Genomic DNA, 27,565 nt, shown 5'->3' on the forward strand with positions numbered 1-27,565 from the left:
GTTGCTCTTCTCCTGGCCTGCCGGCTCCCATAATTTTGGGAGTGTACTAACTTCTTTTCTTTTACCAAATTCACTGCTTGCTTGGCTTAATTGGGGTGCCCTTCAATTCCTTCCTGTGACAATACCAGAACCCACTTCCTGGCAACACCATGACTCATCATTTTAACCATCTTTTCCTGTAACCTCAATTCTTTCTCTCTATATCCCATGTCCATCTGATTCAGTACTAGAAACAAATTTTCACCCTAGATTAATCCACTTATCCACAGTCTCCATTCCATCACCAGAAACAATCACTGCCATTTATTGAGCACTTCCTGTATTTAATACACTGTGCTAAGCATGTCATGTTTTACAGACATCATCTCATTGAATACTTACAGACGTCCAATGACACAGGTACTTTCAAATCTTTACCTCTATTCAGAACTTCTGAATTGCAGAATATTTCCTATAGTTGTCTAACAAACCCCTCAAATGTAACCTTTCTCTAACTAAGCCTGTGTTTCCACCTGTCATCCTAACCCATGCAAGAATCGGGGACTATTCTAGTCTTGTACTTCTCCCTCCCACCCAAAATCCTATTACAAGCTTTCTGAATGTACCACTGAGATATTTTTTAACTCTCTATTTTCATTGCTACTGCTTTAGTTTAAATCCTAATTACTTCTCTTATATATATTACAAAATTCTGCCACACAGTTGACTTGCCTTTAGTTACCTCTTTCTAATATATTCTCCACACCTCTACCAGAAGTATCTTCCTAAAATATAATCTCAACGTGCCACTCCCCTGCCTCACTGCATTCCCCAACGTCCTCAGTTAAACCCAAACACCTTTGCAAGGTTTAAAAGCCACTCTTTAAACCTAAATCTCTAGCCTCGTCTTCCAGGAGTTGCACAAGAACTGTGTACTAATCCATCAGTAGCTATTTCTAAACATATTTCTTGGTGTTAATGAATCTATTCATTCTGCTTTCAGGCACTAGTGCGATAGTAGCAGAAGACAGTATATTGTATGCTACATGCACACAAATCTGACGAGGATACAGAGCAGGTCCACATGCAGGAACCAAACATTTCATGAGGATGTAGCACCATTTTTTATTGGAGGAGGAGCTAGGAGAGGACTGGTGGTTGTATAATAGTTCCTCCCAGCTGATGTGAACATTTGGAGAGAAAAATACCTTTAGCTATCTGAAAATTACAACTCTCTTAATAAATAGCTGAAGTTGGTTACTGAAACATGTTTTATTTCTCTTTGAATCGTGTTTGGCCTGCACATGACTTTCAAGTCCTATTACACTGTTTTATGCTGAGCTACACGGCTATCTTTCAAGAGGACACTATCCTTCAGCAAACTAGAACCTAAAGGCAGTATTGCCCATATACCAGCAGTTATATGCAAACAGATAAGCTAATGCAGCTCTTAAAAAGAGCTTCTAAGAGACTAATGTGAGTTAGGAGGGTCATCAGATAAATGTCTACTTTTGTGCATTTTCTTTATTTGACTTTGACTGACAAGCTGACTGAACTTTGATGTCAAGGGCTTATGTCTTTTCTGTCACAAGCTGTAAACAATTTCATGCTGAGTATGAAAAGAAAAAAAAAGAAACTTCTGTATTAAAGGAGAAGGAAGGAAATAATTTCAGTTGCTAAAACATTCAGATTATCTTTTATTCCAGATATTTATATTTATATTTGGTATTCCAGTACACACATTCATACATTAAAAAAACCTGCAACTTAGCTCTTTGCAACATAAGGGATAAAAAGGTAAAACAATAAAAGTAAGACAATAAAGAGTGCAATATATTTTGAATTCAATTTAAAGTTTACAGCATGCTATTTATATGTCTTAATCTAAAATTGCTTCAATTTCCCCAATGTTTGTGCAGGGGGTGATTCAATTTCAGATTAATTCAGATTGCCCCAGTAATGGAGCTATTGTCTGCAGAATAAATCCATCATGGTAACGATGCTGTCCATTTAAAGTGGAATATTCCCTGTTTTCTGAGATCTGACGTGTGATGCTGGTTTTTAGTTCGCTAAAGGATTACACCATTGCTTTATAGTTATCTTTCTTAGAGAGAAAACATGTCAAAAATCCAAGAGAATGATACTCATCAATACTAGTCTTTAGGATTTTTTTTGGGGGGATATACTATTTTTTAAGATTAGATAAAAAACAAAATAAAATAAAATAACAAATACAAAACAAAACAAAAGAGAATATACTGTATTCTATACTTGTGACCTGCAAATTACCAGTAGATATTTTCAGCAACTGACATTAAGGAAGCGATTAACACATTATACATGTTAAAGGATTTTAATTTTTCAAATGTCCCAATACTATTACAATTAATTATGAGGACATTTAAATGGGATAATAGCATACAACTTTTTTTTTCAATTCTTACTAGTGATCTCCAACATGGAATTGTCAAACTATTCTGTGCTAAAAAGGGCTCTTAGTGCAGTATTCTATCACCTAATTTTTTTTTATTTCATTTGTGAACCTACAATAGTTAAGATATAGAAAAAGATTTAGATCAAGACAATATGGAAGAAGCAATATAAAAGTGAAATAATGCAATAAAATAAACATTGACGCATACAAACACTTGAAATCCTTTTATATTTGCATAAAAAATGGGAGCACTTAAATTCTTAATATTTTCATACTAAAATGATGAGGGTCAAAATATGCATAGTGAGGAGTCTATTCAAATTCATTTGGTAAAAAGCAATTCACAGCTGTGTCTAAACCAAGTTGGCTAATGAATATATGTTATAGAGGCATAAAGAGGTTAATTATAATTTTTTATCTGCATTATTGTTTTAACATCTTTGAAAGTTCTTATTGTTAAGCTTATCTGATTATTTTATAGCTCAGTTGTTTGCCACATATTGAAAAATTTGACAGTAGTTAGAAGCCTTTGCTGAAATAACCTGAAGTACCAAAAAAAAAAAAAAATATATATATATATATGTATATATGTATATACATACACACACACACACACACACACACACACACACACACACACATATATATTATTGTTATATAAGAAAAAAGAGGAACACTTAGATTTTGTTAGGGAAACAACCAGAAAAGTGCTATGTTCTAGTAGCTAATTAAAAAACGAAAAGGTATAAAGTACAATCATATGAGACAAAATAAGTATTTTGTTCTACAAAGACAGATAGCAAGGGGAAAAAAGGCATGGAACTCATGAATAAATTAACATTAAGACCTATAAATTTCTTTCACAGTTCAGTCCCTTTAACTATTCAATACAAAATAGTTTTCACAACATTTCTATTAACATCCTTAAGGTGTAAATTAATGAAATCATTAGAAATCCAATCTCCCACCATCTGAAAAGAAAAATGCTATTAGCTTTACATTCGAATGCATTTTCTAATGACAAGTCAGGAGTCAGAACAACAGCCCATATATGAGAACTCTAAAGGAGGATACTTTCACAATGCTGTGATGTCTTCAGAAAAGTCAGTGATTTGAGTGGGAATAGAATGTCACCAAAATAAGTGATGCTGATAAAGATATTCATGATTGGAGTACATGTAATGGATTTGCATAAGTCATTTTATTTAAACTATGCAAATAACCCTCTAAAGAGGGAGGCACAAATAACATCATCACAACAATGAAACTTAAACTCAGAGAAGTTAAGCTCTTTGCAGATGGTCACATAAAACCATACCATAGTAGAATCATAAAGAGTTCTCCACTGCTTTGAGATACAGTGATTTTTCAATTTGATTTGAGTTTCTTAATCTGTAAAATAGTGATGATGATAACAATTACCAAGTGTTTTTAGGGTATTAATGAGATAATGTATATATAGGGCTTGATATATTACCTGACATATGGTTATTATTATTACTATCACTATCATTATTACTGTTACTATTATTATTATTATTATTATTATTATTATTATTATTGTTATTATATGACTAGTCAGGTCACATTTGAACACATTTTATTAGTCAGCTCAGGCTGCCATACAAAATACCATAGATTTGGTGGCTTAAACAACAGAAATTTATTTTCTCACAATTCTTGAGGCTAGAAGTCCAAGATCAAGGTTCTGGCAGATTTCATTTCTGGTGAGAGATTTCTTCCTAGTTTTCAGACCAATTCCTTCTCATGTGTCCTCACATAGCCTTTCCTTTGTGGGTATACACTCTTAGTGTCTCTTCCTCTTCTTTTTTAAGAACACCAGTGCTATTGGGTTAGGATCCTAATTTGATGACCTCAATTAACCTTAATTACCTCCTTAAAAAGTCTACTTGTAAATACAGTCACATTGAGGATTTGGGCTTCAACTTATGGATTTGGGGGGAATATGTTCAGTCCATAACATTCTGCCTCTGGCCCCCCAAATTCATATCCTTCTGGCATGCAAAATATATTCGCCCCACTCCAATATCTCCCAAAGTCTTAACCCATCCTGCCATGAATTCAAAGTCTCCTCTAAATATCATCTAAATCACATATGGATGAGACTCTAGCTATGATGTGAAACCAGACAAGGTACGTGCTTCCAAAATACAGGGGTAGAACAGGCATAGGATAGATATTTAATGTTCCAAAAGAGAGGCATTAGAAAGAAGAAAGGGGTGAGAGGCCCCAAGAAAGTCCAAAACCTAGCAAGGCAAGTTCCATTATATCTCAAGGCTTGAGAATAATCCTCTGTGGCTTTATGTTCTACCTTCCAGGTCCATCTGGGTAGCAGCCCCACCTTCTGTTCCCATGAGACAGAGGCCCTTGGTGGAGGCCCTGGCCCTTTGGCCATGGTTGGCAGCCTTGCCCCTCAGGCCCTGGGCTCATCTCTGAATTATCCTCAGGGTCATTCTTCCCTTTTCTTGAAGGATAAAGGCATGGTCACAGTTGGATAGTGGATAGCTCTATCATCATGACTTGTACAATCTCAAAAGTCCCAAACCTTATTTTATTTCATCTAATCACTGTTCCCTTTAGTCCAAACAGACAGTGAGGATCTATGATGATATAATTCCATCTCTACTCCTGACTCCTGCTGAGATAGCTGAATAATGCACAGATAATTTTTTCATGGTGTGATTGGCCAGCCACATCTTTGGTATTTTTTCCAAAACACCCTTTCTCATTGTTTGCAATGTGGATAGGCTGAGAATTTTCCAAATCTTTAAGTATTGGTTCCTTTTTGCTTAATTATTCCTCTTCAATTCACCTCTCTCCTCTCCAATTTTACTATAAGTAGTATGTACTGTATACTATAACACATTATACTATTTCACAGGTTCATGACATTTCCCATCCTGTTATCCTGGAATAAGTACTGTTAAGAAACAAGAAATCTCAGGCAGAAATTGAACCACCAAGTAGGGACTATTCAATAACAAGACATTGTGCTCTGTCATATTTATGGAAGGGAAGCTTGTACTTAAAGTCAATAACTTTGCTTTTCCTGAACCTAATGTAATATTGTAAGAGGGTTGACAATTAAGTTTGCGAACTCATCCTAGAAAAAGTGCTACATACCTCATTGCTGAATATCACTACGGTCACCTTTGAAGCACTCCCCTTGGGAAGCTATGCACCAATGCCAGTGCCTAGTCCACCCTTCAGAGCAATTTTGGAACTTTTTTCTGGAACGGCCATCAGGGCTGTCAGCGTTATTACCTTGATATCCTGAATGTCATCAAAATGTCTTCCTTTCAATATTTCCTTTATCTTTGGGGAAAGAAAGAAGTCATTGGGGGCCAGATCAGGTGAATAGGGAGGGCGTTCCAATACAGTAATTTGTTTACTGGCTAAAAACCCCCTCACAGACAGTGCTGTGTGAGCTGGTGCGTTGTCGTGATGCAAGAGCCATGAATTGTTGGCGAAGTTCAGGTTGTTTTCATCTAACTTTTTCATGCAGCCTTTTCAGCACTTCCAAATAGTCAACTTCATTAACTCTTTGTCCAGTTGCTACAAATTCACAATGAATAATCTCTCTGACATCCAAAAGGTTTAGCAACATCGTTGCAACAAGTTCCCAAGCTTAATTGTCAGAACTGTATGTCAGGTACACGTAAAAAAAAACTTTGCTTTTTTCATTACTATCCTGCCACTTATCTTATTTCAGCAAATTCTATGTGTGTAGCTGTACTCCTTTTACAGTTCCATAGGGGTGAGTGAGGAGGATGCCTTATGGCGTGCCCCTGGAAGGCTACTGAAGACTCTAACATTGCTAACAGTGAAGAAATGACACACAGAGATCACTTACTTTTTGCTAGGACTCAAAGAACTATTATTCCATTTCCACTTGAAGTTGGCAATCATTGTTCATAGACTGGCTTCCTCATACCCCTACATCCTGTTATAAAGCCTCCATTTTCCAGACATGTGAAAGAACTTCCTATTTCTGCTTATAACACGTTCTTTCATACTCCTGGGTTGCCATGTTTTTTTGTGTGTGTTTTTTTTTCATCTATTAGACCATGAGTTTAATGCTCTCTAAAAGTTTTTCCTGTATCTGAAAACACTTTTTCTGCCAGCCCCAGATTAAATGGCATCTCCTCTATATGGTCTTCCCTGATATCCTAGGTACAAGTAATCCCTAACCTAACTATGCCTTAATAGAGTTACAACTATAGTAATATAATTAGCTATTAGTTTACAAGGCCTGCTTCTCCCACTCACATGTGAGGTTTTGAGAGCAGACATTCTATCTTATTAGTCCCTCTCATCTTCAAGGCTAAGTATAGAGTCTGATATAAGAAGGCACTTAATACATGTGTATGGGATAGATGAATGGATGACGGCAGTATATTTATATCCCACCCCCTGAATCCTTCTGAGCTAAAAGCTGGTGTTGTCCTTCATTAAGAACTGTAGTCCTCTATACCGCAGTCTAGATTACTTGCGGGAAACGAGTAAACTCGTCATATTGCTTTTTATACCAAAGCGCGGGAGACGAGAATAACACATATTTTGCACCTCTTTTTAAACTAAAACACTGAAAGTTTCATAGAAAAACATCAAATAGATCGAAAGATATGAATATTTTACGGAAAGTCTAATTTTGGCGAGAAAATATCAAAAAAGCCCTGCGTTACGACGCGATTTGGCGGGAAAATGCCCGCTTACAAATTAAGAAGCAGAATAAATGGACCAAGTTCTCCTTCAGTATTTATAAAAATTAAACTCTATCAGTGTGGCCTAGCATTATTTGTGACTGTGTCTAATTTGTCAGTAGTTGTAAAACTAATCACAATTTTTCACTCTGCTTTAGATAAATATAATCATAAAAATTATTTCTAAAGTATTATGGTACATTTTACAATTTCTCCATTGCTTTGTGTCTTCCTCTACTTTTGGTCAACTTCTCCCTCTCATCAATAATTACTGATGACTGCAGTTTCAAAGTATTATATGTAGCTGTTTGAAGCTGTTTCTCCTTCCTAGACTCACAGGTACGCTGTATTTCCCAGCCTTTATTACACTGGTGAGTTCTAGCCCATGAAATGTGTGTCAAAGTGTGGCATACCACTTCTGAGCCCGGCCCACAAAAAGCCCCACATGTTTTCCTTATAGCTTTTCCCGTTCTACCAGCTAAATGAAACTAAACAGAGTGATCTTAACAGTCACATTCTGAAAAAAAAAAAATAATAATAATTAAATATAAAAAATAGAAAATAAAAAATAAAACAAACAAACAAAAAACAATCACATTTTGAAAATAGCAAGAAAGAAGGAGGGAGCCCAGATCTTTAAATTTCTACATGAATGAGAGTTGACCATATACCAGCCACCAAATTTTTGACTTTAAATGACTAAGAAATACGATTCTGTTGTGCTTAAACTATTACACATATTGGACTTCGTTTGTTGTTAATACTAGTATTACCTTAACCAACAATTGTTTTGGTATACGTATGTCAAGACATTTAACAAGACTGCGGTGGCTAATGAAATCATACAACAAGCCCTAAAACTTTGTACACATCTATGCGTAAGAAATAGGAATGGGAAAGGTGGGTTTGTGAGACTGGCTAGTGGCTCCTATAACTATAAACTCCATTACTGCAGATTGACCCTATTGTATTTCCGAGAAAATAAGACTGGGTCTTATACTAATTTTGCTCCAAAAGACGCATTAGGTCTTATTTTTCAGGGGATGTCTATTTGTTCATGTACAACTATCTACATTTATTCATTTACTCATGTACAAAAATCTACATTTATTCAAATACAGTCATGTCATCTTCTTCTGGAACATCGTCATAACTCTCCAAACCCTGAATTCCGGCTTGAATTTCTTATGACTCCATTTCCTGTAGAACCATTGGCCCCAATCTCTCATGTCCAGCAATAGAGCTCTTCTTAAATGAGCACTTCTTGTCCATGTAGCCTGCTTGTAGTGCATTGGCAACACAGTTGTCAGTGATTTTATTCCATGAATTCTTCACCCAAGTCACAACCTCTTGCAGGCTAGGCTCCACAAAGTTTCTACGCTGATTTCTCTCCATCCTATTTTCAATGTAGTCATTGATTTTCATGTGCAAATGGTCTTTGAATGGCTTGTTTATGGCAATATCAAGAGTCTGGAGATAGGCAGTCATTCCTGCGGGAATCATTATTTGATCTATTCTTCTCTCTGCAAGGAAGTTCTTCATGTCCTTAGTACGGTGAGTGCTGGCTGAATCCAAGACTAGCAGACCTCTTTGGCCACCTTGCAAAACAAGTGGCAGCATTAAATCGACCCACTTCCTTATAACTGTCTGTGTGCACCAGGCTTTTTCGGTTTCAAGAACATAAATGCGTGAAACACGTTCAACCTTATCTTTCTTGCCTTTAGTGATGATTAGAGATGGGGGTTTCTTTCCATCCAGATGAATTGCCAAAATACAGGTAACACATGCACTTTCGTAACCAGTGGAGGGAATGCAGATCGACGAGGCACCCCTCTGATCAATTGTCGTTTGAGATCCTTGGCCCATAAACACTGCAGTTTCATCCATAGCATCATGTTGGAGAGTTGGTATTTAGAAAAGTCGATGCCATCAACAAAGGACTTGAATGCAAATGCACGTTTAATAACTTCAGTATCTTCCAGCTTGAACAATGTTGTCAATCTTAGAGACAGTTCATATCGCTGAAGGACGCCATCCAGCCATGTTGTGATGCTTTGAATCTTCTGGGGATATTTCTAACTGTGGTGCCATTGCAAGGGCACATGCTTGAATATCAGCCCTGTGCACAACCAAAGGCTTTGCTCTCCTGTCAACAATCCATTCACAGTTGATGTCTTCCAGTTCAGGAAATAATGGTTGCCGACCTGATTCACACTTGCGCTTCTTAGCATTTCCCTCGTCCACCTGTTGACTGAGGTTATCGTACTCTGCTCGCCATTTTCGGACCATTTGGAGATCCAATACAAATATTTAATTATAATTTGTAATATCATTTATTTTGAGTATTAATGACAATAATATAATTTATATTCAATTATATATTAACATTGTTATTTTATAATTCAATATGTCTGTCGTGTGTTGCAATGGATGTACTAAATGTGTCCATCTGGCTGACGATCTTAACTGGGGCTTATTTTTGGGGTAGGGCTTATATTATGAGCATCCTGAAAAATCATGCTAGGGCTTATTTTCCAGTTAGGTCTTATTTTGGGGGAAATACGGTATTTAATAGGCAGCGTTCATGCAGCTGTGCTCCCGCTGTTTGCAAAACTTACTTTGAATATATAATGTCAATAATAGGGACTCAACACGTCAAGATTTTGACAGGTGTCTAGATAGTTATGCAATTAATTTTATTTATGCACTTTCTGCTTTAAATGCCTCTGAAAAGAAAATTGACTAATGCATTTTAAAAGGAACACTCATATATTTACCTCTTCACTCCAGATCACCACTACTCTGTCTCTCCACAACAAAAAAAAAAAAAAAAAAGAGGATAAAAATGACAAAGAGGAGAAAAAAAATCCAGTTATAGGAAAATAAGCCGATTCAGTAATGAAGGTCAATTTGGGATATAAAGTGGCAAAATTCAATTGAAAGTTCTCAAGCTAGTCATTAGTTCAAAAGCTATAAAGAAGTTTAGAGATGGTGTCCAGTGTGGGCACAGGCTGACAGGCCTCATATTTCTTTTGAATTCTAAGACAGCAGGTAATGTACTACCATCTAGATATATAGAGTTAACTATGCTACAATCACAATTTTAAAATTGAGAAAAAAACAAACTTTACTCTTATTCTTTTCTCAATGATTGTGCAATACAGTTTGGAACAAAATATGATGACAACACCACACGGGCTCCTTGGCATTTACACGGTAACGATACTGCACAATTAAATTATCTAATACTGTGTTGTAAGCCCAGGCAAGATAAAGTAAGCTCACTACATCACAAAATAAACCTTCAAAACTAGACAAGTATGTATACATTTAATAGGATGATTGCTCTCATGTTCTCAAGAAAGATCTGACACTCATCATTTTGCTTTCTATAGTAGGATAAATCTTTCACTCATTCATTCATTTAATATATAAGTACTGAAACCGCTTATATGCATCAGATTTTTTAACTTATAAAAATTAATAGCCTGTATATTCTCTATCAATTACTTCAATAAAAACATTGGTAGTAAAATTAACTAGAGAACAATAGCACTGCAAAATACTTGGGTGACATTTATCTTCGAAGGGTTGACTCTAATGTTTAAGTTATCCAAAAGGCAAATATCTAATAACATCAAGAACCAGCCTGAAAATGCTTGGAGGTAGGAAGCCTAGGGAATGATAGAGACCTGGGAATACGATTCTTCCTACCTTCCCTGAGCAGCTTTCTAGAGAAACAACTATACATGGTTGAAGGTCTTCAAATGTGTGTGTGTATATATATATATATATATATATATATATATACCGTTTTCCCCCGAAAATAAGACCTAGCCAGACAATTAGCTCTAATGCGTCTTTTAGAGCAAAAATTAACATAAGACCAGATATTATATTATTATAAGACCCGGTCTTATACTATAGTAAAAGAAGACAAGGTCTTATATTAATCTTTGCTCCAAAAGACGCATTAGAGCTGACTGTCCAGCTAGGTCTTATTTTCGGGGAAACACAGTATATAAATATATATATATATACATATATATATATGTATATATATATATATATATATATATATATATATATATATACACACACATATATATAGATAGATGATAGATATATGTATGTGTATGTGTATGTGTATATGTATATGTACACACACACGCATGTATATATATTCCCACACCTTTTAAAAGTTGATATTAAATATAAATCTGGTATTTGTATAGTTCCAAAGCATATAATTTGTGACTTATTATATACTTCATATATGTTGTAAATATATGTTCCTTAAAACTTTGCGTATATCGATATTTGAAACTTCCATCTTCAAGAGGGAGTCTGAAGGAAGGTAGGAGTTGATGCACAGAAGGCTGATCAAATGGTACACAACAGGTATTTTAAAACAGTAGCATTGCCATAGCTTCCCACCTGAGTGAAATGAGGTCCCCCCTTCCTTATTTCTTCCCTAAGCTACTGAGTTTTGCTCTCCTGAAGCTGCCCCTCTGGGAACTACACTTTGTTATCGGCACTGAGATTTTCATCCCCAGGTTGGCATACCTGGGAAGCAAGGACAAGAGTGAGAAAGCACATATTTGTTTTGTGAAGTAAAAGAGGAGCCAATGTGAAAAGGGAGGTATCAATGCAAGTGGAAAACCATAAGTGGAATATCATTTGGACCATTTTAGGGACAAGTATTATATATGGAAGCTTGAAAAAGTATGAATTTGTATGTCATGTCCAACACTAAATTACAGTACAACCATAACTGAGAAGCAAGAACTGAGAAGCAAGATCCATCCCTGTGGTTGCAAATTGCAGTGCTTCATCTTTTCTTATGGCCGAGTAACATTCAATTGTGTATAAATGTACCACATGTTCTTCATCCAATCATGTATCGAAGTGCACTTTGGTTGTTTCCATGTCTTGGTCACCGTAAATAAAGCTGCAATGAACAAAGGGGTACACGTATCTTTACGGATACATGTTTTCAGATTCTTTTGGGTAGATACCCAGAAGAGGGATTGTTGGGTCACACGGTAATTCTATTCTTAATTTTTTGAGGAAACGCCACACTGCCTTTCATAGCAGCAGTACCAATTTCCAGTCCTACCAGCAGTGTATGAGGGTTCCTTTTTCTCCACAGCCTCTTTAACATTTGTTATTACTTGTCTTGTTAATAGTCATTCTAACAGGTGTGAGGTGGTATCTCATTGTGGTTTTGATTTGCATTTCAAAAATAGCTAGTAACATTTTTTCAACATTTTTTCATGTATCTGTTGAGCATTTGTATGTCTTCTTGGGAGAAGTGTCTGTTCAGGTCCTCTGCTCATTTTTTAATTGGATTGTTTGGTTTTTCGTTGTTGTTGTTGTTGAATTGTATGAATTCTTTATATGTTTTGGAAATTAGCCCCTTATCAGAGGTTTTGTTTGCAAATATCTTCCCCCCTTCAGTTGGTTGCCTCTTTGCTTTGTCGATGGTTTCGTTTGCTGCACAGAAGATTTTTATTTTGATATAGTCCCATTCATTTATTTTTTTCTTTTACTTGGCTTGTCTATGAGGTCAAATTCATAAAATTTTCTCTGAACTCAAGGTCCATAAATTTAGTACCTGTGCTTTCTTCTGTGCAATTTATTGTTTCAGGTCTTATGTTTAGGTCTTTGATCCATTTTCAGTTAACTTTGGTATATGGTGACAGATAGCAGTTTAATTTTATTCTTTCACATATGTCTTTCCAATTTTCCCAGCATCATTTATTGAAGAGGCTTTCTTTACTTCATTGTATTCTTTTCGCTCCTTTGTCAAAAATTACATATATATATGTAATAAACCCATATATATATATATATATATATATATATATATATATATATATATATATATATGGGTTTATTTCTGGGTTCTCAATTCTATTCCACTGGTTACAAAAAACTGAAGAAGAGGCAATATCACCTAACTCATTTTATGAGGCCAACATTACTCTGATATCAAAACCTGGTAAAGATAACACACAAAAAAGAAAACTGCAAACAGTATCTCTGATAAATACACATGCAAATATCCTAATCAAAATACTAGGAAATAGAATACAACAATACTTTGAAAAGATGCATCACACTTAAGTGGGGTTTATCCCAGGGGCACAAGGATGGTTCAACATACACAAATCGATCAATGTGATATACTACATAAACAAAATAAAGTATAAAAATCATATGATAATATCAATTGATGCAGAAAAAGCATTTGATAAAATGCAACATCTATTTATGATTAAAACACTTAATAAAGTGGTTATAACAGGCAAGTACCTCAACATAATAAAGGCCATATATGACAAACCCTCCATTAATATCATACTTAGTGGTGAAAATTTGAAAGCTTTTCCTCTAAAATGAGGAACAGGATGGGGATGGCCCCTGTAACCACTGTTATTCAACATAGTATTGGAAGTCCTAGCCAGAGCAATCAGGCAAGATGAAAAAATAAAAAACATCCAAATTGTCAACGAAGAAGTTAAATTGTCACTTTTTGCAGATAACATTATTCTTTATATAGGAAACTCTCAAGACTCCACCAAAAAGCTATTAGAAACAATAAACAAATATAGTAAAGTACAGGATACAAAAATCAATGTATAAAAATCCATTGCATTCCTATATACTAACAATGAAATTTCAGGAAAAGAAATGGAAAACAATTCCTTTTGCAATTGCAACAAAAACAATAAAATACCTAGGAATAGATTTAACAAAAGATGTGAAGGACCGATATACTGAAAATTATAAGACATTATTAATACAGGTTGAAGAAGACAGAAAGGGAAAGATATTGTTGGTTTATGGATTGGAAGAATCAACATAGTTAAAATGGCCATATTACCCAAAGCAATATACAGATTTAATGTAATCCCCATCAAAATCTCAATGTTATGTTTTTCAAGAAATAGAACAAAAAATCATCAGATTTATATGGAATCACAAAAGACCCCAAATAGCCAAAGCATCCAAAAGGGGTTAGGGGGGTGGGGAGGGAAAGGTTGGAGGTATCACACTGCCTGATTTCAATGTATACTATAAAGTTACAATAAATAAAACATCATGGTATTGGCAGAAAAACAGACACTCTGATGTGTGTGTTTTTTTGTTTGTTTTTTGTTTGTTTGTTTTAATTTACTTTGAATATTTCCAAGCAAGGCCAGGACTCTGAAGTTCATCTTAAGTTTCATCATTCCTATTGTCTAAGATTTTCCTTCTTCATATTCTGAATGCATTAAAGATAAATGCTGCAGCACAGAGAGTAGAAAAAAGTAACCAATTTATGTAATACTCAGAAAAGGATGGCCTGAAAGAAAAACAGAGCCAAAGGAAGGTGGTCAGGAGAATAGTATGAAAAGTAAGATGAGATAGTTCAAAGTTTAAATACACAATACCTAGGTTAACATAGGCTTCTTTTACTATGGGCCCGATGCTGCTTTTCAGGCTAAGATTGACTTCCCATGGGGTCACAGTTTGCCAGGCATTCGTGAGTAACATTTATGAAAGAATGTGTTAATTCACTAGGGTATGTATTTTGCTATGTATAATGGCGTAATGACAATGGCTACACAAGTGAGGCTTATTTATTAATGTCATTCACATAACATTCAGCAGAGAAGCACTCCTGGACTGTTTTGTTCTATAAATTAAGCCAGGAAGCAAGGTTCCTTCTTTGTTGTTATTCTACTACCTTCAGACAGTTTCCCTGTCTCTACGATATAAGATGGTTCACCAGGAAATCCCATCCCATGTTCTTTTTCCAAGTTACTGAAGGAGGAGGGGAAGCATACATATGTACCCTTTAAGGACAAGACCTGGGGTGGCACAAGTTATTGTAGCACATATTCCACTGGCCAGAACAGAGACACACAGCCAAAAGTAGATGCAAAGGACTGTAAATACATATTTTTTAAAGAAGGTCCAGCTATTGACCTAGAAAAATCTCTGACAGTTGATTTAACTGAGAGAAGATATTTCAAACACTCAGAGGAACTGGTGAAATGCAATAAGCACACTGGTGAAAAACAACAAGAATTTGCAGGAAATACTTGAGATTTTTTTCAGAAAATTTCTGAGCAGCTTCACAAAACAGATGAAATAGGACTACTCTACTGCTGCCTTTCAAAGTCTAAATCAGCAGGTAATGGTGAATTGAGTGTTCAGTAGCTTAAACAAAACGAACACAGGCTGATTGTTCCCATATGTGCCTATGCTACTGGGTGCCATAAAACAAAACCTCTTACGACTGGAAAATTGAATTATCCTAGGCTGAGGAAGCAGCTATACCAGTTTCATACCAACTTGGTGCCAAGATTGAATCCTGGCCCTATCATCCTCTAACTTCATAATTTGTCAAGCCAGTGACTTCTATAAATCTATTTTTATTAATCTGAAGAATTGGGATATTAACTACTGAGAAGAACTAGAATGAAGATTTGATAAATTAATACATATGGAAGAAACTAGTTATTAGGTTTTCAATAAGCATTAGCCAGACCAGAACTCCTGTTGTTATTAACTGGGGCAGTATTTATTTATTTTTACTTATCTGTTCTATTAACTTCTTATATGTTCATGGAATTAAAATCTTTGCAAAGTTAATCTACTGACAAATAAGAGTAGAGAATTATTACGGGTGCTTATCTGTTTCTTAGTTATTTGTCTTAATAGTTACTGAATGAAGTTGTTCTGTTTGACTTACAATAATAAAGCTCTAGAATTAGATTGTGCAAAACTTAAAGCTTTAAGAAGAAAAAACATTAAGCCTCAGTTAGTGGTGTATACACAAGAATAACCATGGATAGAATGTGGATTTTTAGGACTCAAACCCAACCTCTCCTACAAAAGCAAAATCCTGAGAACAACACCCTGTAACCAATATATTTTATAAGCTCTCTGGGTTTGTACACACTTGAAAGCTTGAGAAGTATTTGGCCTAGAGATGCAAATATGAAAAAGCTCATGATAAAGGCACATTAGCCCACAGGTAATATTAACAAACTTAAGGTAAAAGTCTATTTTCCTTGGCCTAATAATTAGAAAACACAATGTTTATTTTCCTGGTTAGGCACGTAGGTCCAAGTCGTGGCTTTCTAGAAAAACTGCTCTTTTCATAAATCACACCATCTTTTGCATCAGGCTTGCCCTTATTCGGGAAGATTACAGATTCTTACAGGATATTTGGGGGATTCACATATTATGAAACCTACTAGCAGACCTAGATATATGTATGGCTACAATATAAGATCATCAGTAATGTTCCGAGCACTCGCTGATTTACACATATTCCTTGTAATCCTTAAATGTCTGCAATGTAACCGTTATGATCCTCATATTATGATGAGATTACTGAGATTAACAGAGGCTAAGAAATTTACTTGGTGTTAGTGAGGCATGATGCAAATACAGGGTTATTACAGAGAAAAAGCAAAGCGAAATGAGGCCTTAAGTGACAAAAATTCTATCCCTAAGAAACAACAATCACTTTTTAACTCAATCTAACACTGGATGTAGAGTGGAAATTTGGGATTGTTTGTTTAGTAGCTTCTGTCCAAACGCAAAATTCTTGCACTGAGAAGTAATACAGTATAGGAGGAATGTGGACAGTTTTGCAGGTGTTTTCAGAATGTAAACTAATTGAATTGAAAATAACTTAAGTACAGAATGGCCTAAATTCCCTTCCCATGATGCTCTGGGTGGAGCTTTTGTCTATGTATGTTTGAGATTCCAGTCTAATATCTTCACTGCATTCAATAATCTTACAGAGTTTTTACTCTACCATAGAAAAATGAAACACTTTAGAAATGGAGGGTAATTGGAGGCTTCTTCTCAGAATCTCACAGTGAAAGTTGGCTTTTTTTTTTCTTTTCTACATTTCACAACATAGAAAGTTAAAATGTAATCTTCAATTGCAGGCATGGTATCTGCTCTCACAGACATATTGTTGATTATTGCCGACACAGAAGCAACATTCCGTAAGCACCAATGCTTTACAGACTCCCAGGATGTCACCATTGAATAGACTAGACCATGCAAATCTGAATCACAGGGACAGAGTGAGTAGCTGGTTTGCAATGACTAGGAAAAACTTATTAGAAAATTTGCAGATGTCATAGCTAGATCATCTAAATCCAGTGGTACTGCTGAGTTCCTAGAACAAAAGAAACTATGTTCTGCCATTTATAAACTAATGCCCTTAAAATATACTGAAATGTCTAAAGGTTTCAATCAGCGATCTGCAATTCCCCCAAAGAAACATCTTCTACAGAAATAAAATACATGTGAATCTAACTTTACATAAGGTTGAATAGAGAGATTCTTTCACACAACATCTCTTTAATTTTATTGGATATCTACTATGTACCAGAAAGAATTATAGGTGATTTTCATGTTATCTCTTATTTCAATGGAATCATGAAACAACCTCGATGGAACAAGTAACAGAAAAGGGAAATGAGACTCGAGCTACTTGAGTCATATACTAGTTAGTAACAAAGAAGGATTGGTAGTAGTTCTATTAAACTATACCACCAGCCACGATGGGGTATTTGTACATAGGACGCCTACTACAGATTTTCATTTTTTAGCAAAAGTGAATGGGAAAATTATAGCACACATTTTCCACGTCATTTTTTCTATAACTTCCAGTTTCTTTGAAACATCATCATCTATGCAACTAGTCAATGACTTGGAGAAATCTTTCTCTTTTCAAGAACACTGTAAATACAAAGAAAATGCATTCATTTTGGTTATCTATCTGAGGGAAGGCCAACAAAACTCTTTTCAAAATGACAGTTTAAAACTTGAGTGTCTTGACCTCAGCCTATGTTAATTCTTTGGCATCTCATCCACAACAAATTCTAGAAGCAGCTTGGCAGCAGAATGGTAGAGAATAGAGTCAATTCACTCTTGTGTCACTTAATAGCTACACGACCTTGGACAAGGTTTTAATTTCTCTGACCTTCATTTTCCACACCTGTACTGGGAGAATAATAATACCTCCTCAGGCAGTTGTGGTGACCTACTGACTAATATAAATAATGTAAATACGCATAGTAGGACATTAATAATACTAAATTTGAGTTCTCTATCATGCCCCACTCCTCTTAAAGAGTCATAAAACAATCAGTGGAAAAATAATTTTTAAAAAGTTGTTTTTGAATCTCAGACTTACATATTGGGTTATAAACCTTCATTTTTTTTTTTTTTTTTAATTTACAGACACACACACACACACACACAACCTCATTTAATTCTCCAAAGGCTAATATATTAAGAATCATTTCATCTTACCACAATATTAAGTAATCTCAACGTGGATGCTCCAACTTCATTTGGGATACTTCACATATAACGATCCTACATCTTGAAACCATCTCCAACCGACTCCCTAAATGAAATAAAACAAAAACTCTTGGGAACATGGAAAAAAAAAAACTTAGTTTCTTCCAATAGTGTGTATCTCAAATTCCTCATGCCATTTTCCATCTGGCTGCCTTAGCTCTAATTCTGAAGGAAAAAGAAAAAGAAAAAGAAAAGGAAAAAGAAAATTGCACATGTATTTCCAGGCTACAGATTCAGAATCACATCTAATGTCCCTATCCCTGGTGACATTATTGCTTGCATTTTCAGACAATGAATAGCGTTATATTTGTTTTTGTAAATCAATGGATATTCTTAAATAGATATAAGAGAGCAAAAGTTAGGGTACAAACCAACTTGCACATCAAACTGAGTATTTTGAGTCAATCTGTTTCAAAATAAATGACTTAAATGTCAGTAATAGCATTTAGATAATGGGAAAAAGCATGAGAACAATCAAGTTATAGCAAGTGTGTCAGAGAAAGAAAAATAATCTGAATGTACAGCTTTTCTTCTTTTAAGATGCTTTTCTTTTTTTAAGATGGATGGTGGATGTCTTTTTAAAAGATTAATGCATAAAATAAAAATATGATAAAGAAACATATTTATTCATTCATTGCCTTTAATCACTTTAATTATTATGAAAAACATAGAACTTTTATATATATATATGTTCCAGCCTTGACAATTTTGCACACTGAAACCTCATTCATAAATTTACCAGGTATTATGCTCTGTTGCAAAAATGTAGCAATTTTTAGGTCTCTCTCTCTCTCTCTCTCTCTCTCTCTCTCTCTCTCTCTCTCTCTCTCTCACACACACACACACACACACCTTATAAGTCAAATTTACTGTAAGAAATTGTATTGTAATCACATAAAATACAATGAAATCACATTTATTCACCAGCCCAGGTCTCTCCCTTTAATAGCTATGTTAGTTTCATTACAATAGAATCCTGTACAAAAAAATAATTAAATACAATCTTAGTTATGCAAATTACACTAATGAAACTACTGAAAGCCTGATTGTATGAAACGTCTCAAGCTTAAGGAGGCATGTCATAGTGATCAATTTTAAATTAGTCACTTTAGAACAAATTCTGTTGCTTCTCTCTCCTGATGGCTTCCTCGATTTCTATTTCTACAAAAAATAAGCATTATAATTGGGCTGGAAGACACAAGTAAGTCTTCCTTCCCAAAAACTAGATATGAGAATGAGCCCACCGGTCCATCCGATAATACTGACATCCCAAGTCTTGTTGATAAGTTTCAATTTAGGTACATTTTTTGAATAAAAAAAAGGCCACTCTCATTTCCCTCTCAATAGAGGCCAGGCAAGAATCTTATCAGTTTTTAAGCTATTGCTTCATAGCCCAAAACCTAGTTGTATATTCTGCATGAAGATTATAGGGCTGGGTCTCTGCAAAACATATTTCTCTTTTGCCAGCTGGCTTCCTTTTAAGTTCTGCAAAAGAGGACACTGAAGAGAGGATGGTTTGGGGTTGGTGAGACAAGATTATGGGAGCAAGGCGCTTATGTGTTTATGCTTATTGGCTGCCACTGTTGCCTCTGCAATCATCCTTTACCCTGTTAGCAGAAATTAGTCTGTCTACAGATTTTTCAAGCCCTTCCAGAACCAACTCATTCTGACCTCTCAGAGGTGCCCATATCAGGATGCCCTTATCCATTTCGGACAGTTCTTGAGTTTGAGCTCTCTAAGGCCTCTCCCCTGAGCTCCTAAGAGACCAACATTGGCTTCCTAGCAAGTGTGGACCTCAGATCTACAGGATCCCTTTTCCAAGCTCCCAGTAACCCAATTCTTCCTTTTGTTCCCCAAGCACTAAGGGTCAAACTACTTCTGTGGCCATTATGTCTGTCTAACCTTTTCCATTCTCGTTCTACAACACTGGTGTGATCCGTCCTTTATATTACATTTTCTTGGTTAAACAACAGGTGTAAGCTTTTTGCTCACTGGACTCTGTTATAGAATGTATATTTTATTTTTAGATTGGAGGTGGGAATGGTGGAGAAAGAGAAGAAGAAGGAGAAGAAAGAATTTAACATTCTTTGAGATACTTTCCACTTATTATCTAAACTCCAAAAAAATCCTATGAAATGGGTATGGTTATGACAATTATTTATATTAATAAAAAGAATGATAACATTTATTAAGTTCCTAAAATGTGTTCATTTCTTTACATCTATCATTCCATTTAATATTCATAAACTTTCTGAAAAGTGACTGTACTGGACTGATTTTATGGATGGAGAAATGAGGTTGAAGTTAAATTTTAGACACCTAGTGAGCCATAGAACTATAATGTAACTATAGTCTGAGTCCCAATCCAAAGGAGCAAGTATACACACATTCAAATTATTGACAGATTTAATTATACAATACCAAAAATCACACTTATTACTATCACCACTAATCTCATCAGAAAATTCTTTAGGTATTATTGGGAAGTTATCGACCTTATGGTAACATACAGAAGATTTTCAAAATTTTAATTTTCACTGGAAAACTTAAATTTGAACACTGGCAACACATAGAAATCTAAAATAGCTGCTTTCCTTGAAGTGACATAGTCATTTTATTTTTGAGAAATATACACCAAATACCTAAGTCTCATCAACTCTAGTTTAACTGTCAGTCACCCTTTCACATTAAAATGGTGTTAAATGAAAAAGTCCTTAATTCAGCATTCAACCCAACCAACCACACAAATCCTTTTGCTTGAGACAACATCACACTTCAGTTTGCAGCCAAAGTACTTTATGCATACTCCACACTTCATGGCACAGACTATTAAAAGATGTTTATTCAGAGTATGTTATAAAAATAATAATCTATACTACTTCATCAAGGACACTGTTAGGTAAACTTTTTTTTTTAACTTCAAATGTGATGGTTTAAAAATTACAATGACTACTGGTAACAGGTAGGTGTTACCACCTTGAATTGTGTTACGACTCCAATAATTTTATCTACTGTTGCCTTTGTATCATCAGTGAAACTGTCGATACAATGGGAAAGCAAGTAATATGTTGGCTGGAATCGTAAAATAGTTTTCACTCAGCAGACCTTCTAAAAGTATTTTAGGAACTACATGGTTCAAGGACCTAAACTTTGAAAGCTACTTATCAAATGGTGAGCTAAAAACAATAACTGAAAAGTTAGAGTACTTGAAAGAATTTCATTATGGAAGTCTTTGGGCCAGGGTGGAGATACCCCTCTCCTCTCTCAGTGACATCACTATGGTGAGCTACAATCGGTTTAAACTAAGATTACAAAAACTGGAGCTGGAACGAAAGAAAGGCCTTGCCCCTGTCTGGAATCCTGCTGATCATTGATAATTACTTGTTAGGTTGTTAGCACAATTGTTTACCACATACCTGGGACTCTGTTGTCTCCTGCCCAACCAATGTCAGGAGTTCTGAGTTAGCTGAGGGAATAGGCCAAAGATGGAGAAAGATAGAGACTGAGAAAGAGACAGAAGACACACAGACTGACAAAGTAGAAGAAACAGATAAGGAGATAAACATATGTATTTATGGAAGGAGGGAAGTGTGGAGGGAGTGAGACAATAAGATTGAGGAACAGAGTCAGAGAGTTACAATGAGGGAGTGAGGGAAGAAAAGAAGAAATGGGTGGCAGAAAATGAAAGAATACTATTGCATTAGGTGTCAAAAAAAGCAAAGAGAAAGATATTTGACAGTTTTTGTATAGTCACAGTTACTAACACGATTTTCTTTTCTCCCTCATGAGAGGTTGATCGAATGTGGGTGTCTGTGGGTGTGTGCCTGTGTGTAGGATGAAGGGCTTTGCCCTGGCCTTCTGCCATGACCTGGAACCACATGACTGGTGATGGAGGGAGGGAGGGAGGCTCTGCCCTGGAAGAAGACAGCCCTTTGCAACTGCAGTAAGGAGGCGATGGTCATGGTGCTTGAAATGTATTGTCAGTACATTTACTTTGCCACTGGTAAGGCCTGGAGAAATTCAGCTCATATAAACAGAAAGAGACTTTAAATACCTATATATTTCCCCTACAACCATAATATTGCATGACTTCTTGTGTTTGAGATAGAACAAGCATCCACTGTTCCTAATTTGAACTTCCACTGGTCCTTTCTACCACATAATACTCATGTTCAGATTCTTAAACACACTGTAAAGGTCCACTTTGCATTTAAACACAAAATCAAAAACGACTAATTCCTAAATCTTCATACAATTATTGTAAAATTATTGTAAGGAAAGACACAATGCTATATGCATTGTAATTAAACAACTGAAGCAACAGGTTAGAAAATTACATGACTGTGTCACTATCAGTGTATTACAGTTTGTGCTCACATTGAATGAGATGAGCCTGTGGAAAGTGGTGAAGATGATTGGGACTCATATCAATCAACAAGAACATGAGCGTTCTGGGCTGCTGTTCTTCATTATGGGAATAAATAGTGACCTGGCATGCACCTCTGGGGACAGCACAGGCTCTCTGAGGCTGTATTTGACACTGGGTGGAGAGGGGGCAAAAAGGGCTGGGAGCAGAGAAGGGCTACCAGGGCCAGCTATTACGACGCCAAGCAGGAAGCTGAGCTCCTATGTACACTTGCTGACTCTGGTGAGTTTTTCATACTTTCAAACCAGACCTTGATTTTTATTAAAGTGACAGGCTTTTGTCTTGACAGTAGCGCTGTGGGGACAGAGCCAGAAGTGCAGTTTCCAGGCTCTTGGCCTCACGTGGAAAGGTGCTCACTCGGGTATTAAATGGCCATCAACTGTGGCTAGTTGGCCATCAGCTGTAACCAGTGAGCCATTGGCCACTAATACAACTGCTGCGGCTACGCTAGCGGGGAATGGGGGCCAGCAAGAAGATGGTGGCTGAGCTAGCAAGCGGCAGAGTGTGGATTGCAGATTGCAGAGAGGCAGATTGCAGCTAGTAAGTGAGATTGTTTGGCAGAGACAGTGGATGGCAAGTTGTGGATAGTGTGGCTCCTGCTTCCTGTGTCTCCAACCCAGCCGCCAGCGAGACTGTAGTGGTATGACTCCTCTATCTGTGGCTCCGTGGGTGTTCCTTTTTTGGCCTCACCATGTCCTGCGTTCTTATGTGGGGAGCGGGAGGAGAGACCCCGCAGGCTACCCTGCACGACAAGCACTGTTTCTTTATAAAAGAAAGTGGTAGAATCACAGTGGTATTTCCCAATCTATTCTGCATAATGTTTGTATACCACAAGATCTTAAAGAAAGTCATGTAGAGCTACATCCTACATGCTTTCTTCTCTTTTTTTTAGATTCACAGCATTCATAATCAGTAAAGGTTATGAAGATCCAACAATAATTTTGTTTCTAGAAAATGTTTAACTAAATTGTTTGACCACAGAATCTCCTTCCCTTCTGTTCGTTCACATTGTCATCTCTTGGGATGATAGCATTACTGTGGAACACAGTTTGAGAAATGGTGAACTCATCTCTCTCTAAAACACATTAGGCTCCAGGATGCCATAATTTCAAACAGAAGAACGGTTTAATATAGTAGGACCGAGTGGCAGAATAGGGAATTGTCCCTTGAAATAGTTCTAGCTGCTTCTGCATCTCAGGTGTTTGGAGTAAGCAAACTCAGGAGCTAGGTGGTTGAGAGCCATGGAAAATGGCCTATGATTCAGATTCTGGATGCAGTGAGCATCACATTACTGTGTCTGAAGTACTCCCTGGGAGGTACTATTTACTTACCACCACTTCATTTTTAGGTCAATGAGCACACTGATCTTTTGGAAAGATCAGGAAAGGAAAAGAGGATCACAGGAATTAGCTCCCTGCCCCACATGCGGCAAGATGCCAAATGCAACATGCAAACTTATGCAAGTAAAACTTGGCAGGATTAAGGAGCTTTACCTTGGAGGAGAGACAGAATGAAAATGCCGTGCATGAAGTAAACATTAATGTTTAATTTTATGGATCTGTTCCTCTTTTGAGCACAGCATTCCCTAGATTCTCCTAAACTTTATGATTCTTGTTTGATCCTCATCTGTCTTTCACAGGTGAGGCTTCCCAATTCCAGGTGGTAGCCATAAAGTCCATACTTAGAGATCTCCCACCATCCCCAATCTGTAGACTATGAATTCTGAACATATACAAGTACAGTGGCTTCTGGTTTCAGGATGTAAAACATTTCTTCATTTTGTTTTTGTTTTTGTTGTTGTTTTGATTGTTTATGTCACTTTATATGAAAAAACAAAAACAGAATCATCATAAAAGAGGTGGATCTGAGAAAATGAATTTTACCCAGATTTTCACATTTAGTGGGAAATTCACAGATTACTTTGCCCTGGAACGTCCACTTACCACTACAAACCAAATCTCCCCAATGTGAACAGAAATGAAGACAATCATTTATTAAGCACTTTCTATGTTCTACGCCATGTACTAAGTTCTTTAATCATAACACTTTAATGCCCATAACAAGTCTATGAGGTTGGTACTGTTATCATGTTTATTTTATCAATGGAAAAACTGAAACTCCGAGTAGTTTTATAACCTTTCTCACAGGCTCACTGCTTTTAAGTGGCATATTTTGTAATCAAGTTAAGTTTGTCTGAAACCAAAAGTTAAATTCTTAATGATGTCATGCCATTGCTAATTATTTTTGACACAATGCAACAATAGTAGCAAAAAACAAACAAACCAACAAACAAACAACAACAATAAAAAACAAAAAACATAATGAAGGAGCATGTCATGGAATCTGAACTCTCTGCATCTAATCTGAGCTGTATTCTGAGCGCCACAGATGTGCCTAAGCATTGCAGTGGGATTGACCTCTGTTGGTAGAGCTGAGGAAAACCTAAAAGTAATGTTTAATGGTGACCCTGCAATGAAAAGCCAAACTATATTATGGACAAAGCATCCATCCAAAAGATCCAGACAAGAAGAAATGGCAGCAGGGGGAGCCTAGAAAGATCTCCTGAGGTATTGGAGAGAGAGGTGCAGACAGTTTTTATAGAATGCCTACAGCTTCTCCTTGGTGAGGAAAACGTTTTTAAAAATACCAAGTTGGATCTGGCAGGATCTACAGTCCTCCAGGAAATGGCATGTCCCTCACCACACAGTACCATGAGGCTCCTATGTTTCAGAAAGGCTGAACTGCTGTGAGATGCACTGCAAAGGATGAGAGAGGAGGGGAGAGAGGTGAGGGAAGGGGAGAGGATAAAGAAACTGGGAGAGAGAAGTTAGATGGAGCAACTAAATCCAAGTGAGGGACACTCAAACAGAGAGGATGGGAAGGCCTCAGAAACTCAGCTCTCAATAATCAGTAATGGGAGGCTGAGATAAGAACCATCACAAAGCAAAGGGAAAGAGCAGGGACTGGGACATGAAACAAGGTTCTGGCTAGACATTTGCTGAATCCCGTGCTGGACCTTGACCTTTCCAGCATGCAAGCCCCATGGCCTCGGTGGCTGCCCATCGCCCTACTTGTGTGCTCATGTGCATGAGCCCCTGTGTGTCTCATCAGGCCAGCAAGGTTTGCTGAGTCAATCTGTTGCATAAGTTTGGAAATCACTGGAATGGAAAATAGAAACAAACCCATGAAACTGGTGCCGGGATACTGAAAGAGTACTGAAAGAGAAAAACAGAGAAACAGTCCCAACATGAGAAGATAGGAAGAAGAAGAAAAGAAAAGAAAAGCTCCTTCTGGCAAACCATCGTATTTTATTGTCACTTGAGGCTAATAAAGTGGATGAAGGTACTGGGAAGGAAATGGGCTTCAGCAAAAAATGATATAGATCATAGGTGAAATACTATTAGAATAATTCAACTACTGTACACACATGGGACTAGAAGGTTAGAAGTATTAAAGAGTAGAAGATGTGGACAAAAGAAAAGAGACATCTAGGCAGGAGAACCAAGGTGGCCAAAAAAAGGCATCAAGAAACCAGGAATTAAATTCCCTCATCATTTATATGCATATTCTCTCTCTCTCTCTCTCTCTCTCTCTCTCTCTCTCTCTCTCTCTCTCTCTCTCTCACACACACACACACACACACACACACACACACACACACACTGAACAATGGAGAAAGAGAGAGAGAGAGACTATATAGATAATACACATAGGAGTAGATATGTAAACAGTCTACTAGTTCACTTCTGTTAAACTTTGAATAGCAACAGAGTTCTATTTATTTACAAATGGCCAATGCTTTGTGGCAATTTTCAAAGCCTAAAAGAGAGTATAAATGTCATCAAGATATAGTGAAACATAAAAGATACTTTAGATGTTAGAGCTCAGACTTTTAATATATACCAAATTCTAAAAGCTGCAATTATGTGATGGCAATAGCCATGTGGATAAATTTAGTGTACATCTCAAAGATAATAAAAAAAATGCTCCTCCTACAATATTTTCAATGCTAAATTTTGTGTTTGCTACAATTGAATTTTAAATCTTTAATGCTGGTATTAAGAGTTTGAGCATAAGTGAATTTGATTTTTTAAAATAGTCAGACTCAAAAGTAATACAAACATTCTCTTTAGAGTCAAAAAGTACATAGAGATTCTACTTTAGTGAATGTATCCTTGATATATGCAGAAATTTGACTAAAATCATATTTACTTTGAATTATAAAAGATATAAAAAAGTGAAAACAACCTAAATGTCCATCAATAGAGGACTAGTTAAAATGTATCATGGCACATTCATCCCTTAGACAATTTTATTATCTACTGTGTGTGTGTGTGTGTGTGTGTGTGTGTGTGTGTGTGTGTGTATGATGTATAGAAAAAAGTATAGAAGGATCCCGAATGTTAACTGTGGTCCTCTGGGGTGTAGGAATAAAATGTGTAATTGCCATTTAAAAATATTTTAATATTATGTTTTTATTTTTGTTTTCCTGTGGGTATTTGTTACACGTAGTGGGGAAAATGTTACTATGTTACTTCAAATAATATAGAGTACTATGTTACTTCAAATAATAAAATAACTTACAAATAGCTTATAAGGAGACAACTTTTAAGT

The 27,565-nt window shown here is 36.2% G+C and overlaps 1 protein-coding gene across 5 annotated transcripts in view; it reads right to left on the reverse strand.

The window, feature by feature from the left end:
* The window catches only part of LINGO2 (leucine rich repeat and Ig domain containing 2), a 1,141,972-nt gene that overhangs the window by 888,770 nt on the left and 225,637 nt on the right, over positions 1-27,565 (reverse strand). For all 5 annotated transcript variants that reach the window (XM_019736291.3, XM_074330289.2, XM_074330290.2 and 2 more), the window contains exon 2: positions 18,475-18,571. The gene's annotated coding sequence lies outside the window, so the exon portion shown is untranslated. The remainder of the gene's footprint in view (positions 1-18,474; positions 18,572-27,565) is intronic.

This window comes from Rhinolophus sinicus, chromosome 16 (genome assembly GCF_057876585.1).
Source record: "Rhinolophus sinicus isolate RSI-liver-muscle chromosome 16, RSI-T2T, whole genome shotgun sequence".
NCBI classification, from domain to species: Eukaryota; Metazoa; Chordata; class Mammalia; order Chiroptera; family Rhinolophidae; genus Rhinolophus; species Rhinolophus sinicus.